Raw genomic sequence first — 6,000 nt, 5'->3', positions numbered from 1 at the left:
GTGCTGTGTGGATGGGGAGGGGGGTGTCTCTTCCCTCCAATTGGCTCTCGGAGCTCTCCTCACAGAGCTCTGCAGAGTGTAGTAGAAGGCTGCAGAGCAAATGGCAAATACAGCAAGAAGTAAAAAATATTGCTTTTTTTTCAAAATTGTCGCTCTATTTTTGTTTATGGTGCAAAAAATAAAAACCGCAGAGGTGATCAAATGCCACCAAAAGAAATCTGTATGGGAAAAAAAAAGGACGTAAATTATGTTTTGGAGCCACGTCGCACGACCGCAAACTTGTCAGTAAGGCCCCCTTTCACACTGGGGCGGGAGGTGCGGTGGCGGTAAAGCCCCCCTATTTTTAGCAGCGCTTTACCGTCGGAATTGCGGCGGTATTTGGCTGCTAGCGGTGCGATTTTACCCCCCCTGCTAGCAGCCAGAAAAGGGTTAATAGTGGCAAGGCGCCTCTTCAGAGGCTTTTACACTGGAGAGCCAGCAGTCGCTGTTTCAGGTCAGTTCGCAGGCGCTATTTTTAGCGCAAGAGCGCCTGCAAACCGCCGCAGTGTGAAACGGGGTCTTAACCACTTAAGACCCGGACCTTTATGCAGGTAAAAGGACCGGGCCAGTTTTTGCGATTCGGCACTGCGTCGCTTTAACTGACAATTGCGCGGTCGTGCGACGTGGCTCCCAAACAAAATTGCCGTCCTTTTTTCCCCACAAATAGAGCTTTCTTTTGGTGGTATTTAATCACCTCTGCGGTTATAGGGCCAGATTCACGTAGCTCAGCGGATCTATAGATCCGCTCGATCTACGTGAATTAAGATCCGCTCCCGCAAGTTTAGGAGGCAAGTGGCTAATTCACAAACCACTTACCTCCAAAACTTGCGACGGCGGATCCTAAATCCCCCAGCGGAATTCAAATTCCGCGGCTAGGGGAGTGTCATATTTAAATCAGGCGCGTTCCCGCGCCGATTTAAATGCGCATGCGTCGTCCGGGGAATTTCCCGGCGTGCATTGCTCCCACTGACGTCAATAGGACGTCAGTGGTTGCGACGTGAGCGGGACTTGCGACGCGCGTGTTCGTGAATCTGCGTACGCAAACGACGTAGGAAATTTAAAAATCGACGCGGGAACGCCGGCTATACTTAACATTGGCTGCGCCTGATAAAAGAAAGGGTAAGTATACGACGGAAAACCGCTACGGAAACGACGTAAAAACAATGCGACGGGTCCGCGTACGTTCGTGAATTTGCGTATCTCGCTGATTTACATATTATTTATCGTAAATCAGCGGGAACGCCCCCGGCGCCATTTTTAAATTTAAAAAAAGATCCGACAGTGTAACACTGTCGGATCTAGCCCTATCTATGCGTATCTGATTCTATGAACCAGGCGCATAGATAGGACCAGTGTAAGTCAGAGATACGATGGGGGATCTGTAGATAATACACCGTCGTATCTCTTTGTGAATCTGGCCCTTTATTTTTTGCCCTATAAACAAAAATAGAGCGACAATTTTGAAAAAAATGAATATTTTTTTACTTTTTCTATAATAAATATCTCCCAAAAATATATAAAAAAACGTTTTTTTCCTCGGTTTAGGCCGATACGTATTCTTCTACATATTTTTCATAAAAAAAAAATTGCAATAAGCGTTTATTGATTGGTTTGCGCAAAAGTTATAGCGTTTACAAAATAGGGGGTATTTTTTTGGCATTTTTATTAATATATTTTTTTTTACTAGTAATGGCGGCGATCAGCGATTTTTTTTCGGTACTGCGACATTATGGCGGACACTTCGGACACATTTTTGGGACCATTGGCATTTTTATAGCGATCGGTGCTATAAAAATGCATTGAATTACTATAAAAATGCCACTGGCAGTGAAGGGGTTAACACTAGGGGGCGGGGTTAAGTATGTTCCCTGGGTGTGTTCTAACCAGGGCTTTTTTTCTCAAACAATAGGTGCGGGAACTCAACCACGACCCTCCCCTAAACCCCTCTCCCACACAAGCCCTCCAAATCACATCAAATAGTGTGTGTGGTTAGATTTCACAAACAGTAGGAGGGTCCTAAAAGGGCATTAAATACCATCATTGCATTACATACAGAGTGCAGAGTTCAGGAGGGTTGCACACGGAGTGCAGAGCTGTCGCTTGTAAACACAGAAACTGGACTTCTGTGTTTACAAGTGATTGTGGTGAGCAGGCACCAAAGTGTCTGAGCCAGAGGTGGTGGAACTGAGTTCCCCCTGAAAAAAAGCCCTGGTTCTAGCTGTAGGGGGGTTGGCCTCACTAGGGGAAATCACTGATCTTCTGTTCATACATTGTATGAACAGAGATCAGCATTTCCCCCCCCCTGACAGGACCGGGAGCTGCGTGTTTACACACACACAGCTCCCTGTCCCCGCTCTGTAACGAGCGATCGCGGGTGCCCGGCGGCGATCGCGCGGGACTCGGGGGCGAGCGGGCGGCGCGCTCGCGTCCCTAGTATCCTGCGAGAGCCAACGTAGAGCTACGGGCTCTCGCGCAGGAGAGCCAACCTGCCGCTGTAAAACGGCGGCGGCAGGTCGGCAAGTAGCTAATGCACATTGTGAGAAGCGTAAGCCTGGAGAGGATGTGTTGCTCTGTCCTGCATAGGTAGTGCTCAGGTTCATTTTAGGCCACTTACCCTTATTGTACCTTAAAATTAAACTAAAAACACAACTATTCTTTCTTGTTAAAAAAAAAAAAAAAACACAACTATATCAGAAATGTACAAATCTCTCCGGCCATTTCCTCCTTTCTCCTGCGGGATCAATAAGTTCCCGTCATTAGAAATGTATCTCCATTATGTGGTAGGATCGGAGGCCATGCTTGTGCCGCACACGTGATTTCCTTGTATTGAGCGGCGAAGAGGCGACAGAAGTCAGCGAATAAGGTGGGTGGGGGGGAGGAAAGCGGATATAAAATCGATGGGAAATTAAAAGGTCGATTGAAGTTCTGGATTTACAAGCTGCGGATTTGTTGCCGGGTAGACAAAATAATCAAAAATGACTCCTTTCCCTCCCACCGATGAGGAAGATCGGAGACACATCACTGAAAGTCGTACTTTACCCACAACAGTTTGATAACAATGAATGTTATTTAATAAAATAACACGCATTGCTCATTAACCACGGGAAGAATTTACCCCCCCCCCCCCTTCCTGACCAGAGCACTTTTTGCGATTCGGCACTGCGTCGCTTTAACCGCTTGCCGGCCAGCTGCCGCAGTATAACGGCGGCAGGTCGGCTCGGCTGCACGAGATCACGTAATATTACGTCATCTTCCTTTCCTACAATAGTACTAAACTACCTGATTCCTATCCTGACCACTCCACTAAACTACACTGCCAACTAAACTCCACTACACTGCCCACTAAACTCCACTACACTGCCCACTACACTCCACAACACTGCCCACTAAACTCCACTACACTGCCCACCAAACCCCACTACACTGCCCACCAAACCCCACTACACTGCCCACCAAACTCCACTACACTGCCCACCAAACTCCACTACACTGCCCACCAAACTCCACTACACTGCCCACTAAACTCCACTGCCCTGCCCACCCCACTACACTGCCCACTAAACTCCACTACACTGCCCACTAAACTCCACTACACTGCCCACTACACTCCACTACACTGCCCACTACACTGCCCACTACACTGCACTACACTGCCCACTAAACTCCACTACACTGCCCACTAAACTCCACTACACTGCCCACTAAACTCCACTACACTGCCCACCCCACTACACTGCCCACCAAACTCCACTACACTGCCCACTACACTCCACTACACTGCCCACTACACTCCACTACACTGCCCACTAAACTCCACTACACTGCCCACTAAACTCCACTACACTGCCCACTAAACTCCACTACACTGCCCACTAAACTCCACTACACTGCCCACTACACTCCACTACACTGCCCACTAAACTCCACTACACTGCCCACTACACTCCACTACACTGCCCACTACACTCCACTACACTGCCCACTAAACTCCACTACACTGCCCACTAAACTCCACTACACTCCACTACACTGCCCACTACACTCCACTACACTGCCCACTACACTCCACTACACTGCCCACTACACTCCACTACACTGCCCACTACACTCCACTACACTGCCCACTACACTCCACTACACTGCCCACTACACTCCACTACACTGCCCACTACACTGCCCACTAAACTCCACTACACTGCCCACTAAACTCCACTACACTGCCCACTAAACTCCACTACACTGCCCACTAAACTCCACTACACTCACTACACTGCCCACTAAACTCCACTACACTGCCCACTAAACTCCACTACACTGCCCACTAAACTCCACTACACTGCCCACTAAACTCCACTACACTGCCCACTAAACTCCACTACACTGCCCACTAAACTCCACTGCCCACTAAACTCCACTGCCCACTAAACTCCACTGCCCACTAAACTCCACTACACTGCCCACCCCACTACACTGCCCACCCCACTACACTGCCCACTAAACTCCACTACACTGCCCATTAAACTCCACTACACTGCCCACCCCACTACACTTTCCACTAAACTCCACTACACTGCCCACCCCACTACACTGCCCACTAAACTCCACTACACTGCCCACCCCACTACACTGCCCTCTAAACTCCACTACACTGCCCACTAAACTCCACTACACTGCCCACTAAACTCCACTACACTGCCCACTAAACTCCACTACACTGCCCACTACACTCCACTGCCCACTAAACTCCACTGCCCACTAAACTCCACTGCCCACTAAACTCCACTACACTGCCCACTAAACTCCCCACTAAACTCCACTACACTGCCCACTCCACTACACTGCCCACTACACTGCCCACTACACTCCACTACACTGCCCACTACACTGCACTACACTGCCCACTAAACTCCCCACTAAACTCCACTACACTGCCCACCCCACTACACTGCCCACCCCACTACACTGCCCACTAAACTCCACTACACTGCCCACCCCACTACACTGCCCACTACACTACACTGCCCACTACACTACACTACACTGCCCACCAAACTCCACTACACTGCCCACCCCACTACACTGCCCACCAAACCCCACTACACTGCCCACCAAACTCCACTACACTGCCCACCAAACTCCACTACACTGCCCACCAAACTCCACTACACTGCCCACCAAACTCCACTACACTGCCCACCAAACTCCACTACACTGCCCACCACACTCCACTCCACTGCCCACCACACTCCACTGCCCACCACACTCCACTGCCCACCACACTCCACTGCCCACTACACTCCACTGCCCACTACACTCCACTGCCCACTACACTCCACTGCACTGCCCACCCCACTACACTGCCCACCAAACTCCACTACACTGCCCACCAAACTCCACTACACTGCCCACCAAACTCCACTACACTGCCCACCAAACTCCACTACACTGCCCACCAAACTCCACTACACTGCCCACCAAACTCCACTACACTGCCCACCAAACTCCACTAAACCTGCCCACCAAACTCCACTAAACCTGCCCACCAAACTCCACTACACTCCACTGCCCACTACACTCCACTGCCCACTACACTCCACTGCCCACTACACTCCACTGCCCACTAAACTTCACTACACTGCCCACCCCACTACACTGCCCACCAAACTCCACTACACTGCCCACCAAACTCCACTACACTGCCCACCAAACTCCACTACACTGCCCACCAAACTCCACTACACTGCCCACCCCACTACACTGCCCACCCCACTACACTGCCCACCCCACTACACTGCCCACCAAACTCCACTACACTGCCCACCAAACTCCACTACACTGCCCACCAAACTCCACTACACTGCCCACCAAACTCCACTACACTGCCCACCAAACTCCACTACACTGCCCACTAAACTCCACTACACTGCCCACTAATAACTAGAAATTTGAAAGATTGAGCGG

At 50.2% G+C, this 6,000-nt stretch overlaps 1 protein-coding gene across 2 annotated transcripts in view; it reads right to left on the bottom strand.

Annotated features, from left to right (window-relative positions):
• The window catches only part of POLQ (DNA polymerase theta), a 154,788-nt gene that overhangs the window by 98,358 nt on the left and 50,430 nt on the right, over positions 1-6,000 (bottom strand). The window lies entirely within an intron of this gene.

Source organism: Rana temporaria, chromosome 2 (genome assembly GCF_905171775.1).
Source record: "Rana temporaria chromosome 2, aRanTem1.1, whole genome shotgun sequence".
Classification (NCBI taxonomy): Eukaryota; Metazoa; Chordata; class Amphibia; order Anura; family Ranidae; genus Rana; species Rana temporaria.
Note: the sequence above shows the minus strand (reverse complement) of the source record. Positions and strands in the feature narration are given on the sequence as shown.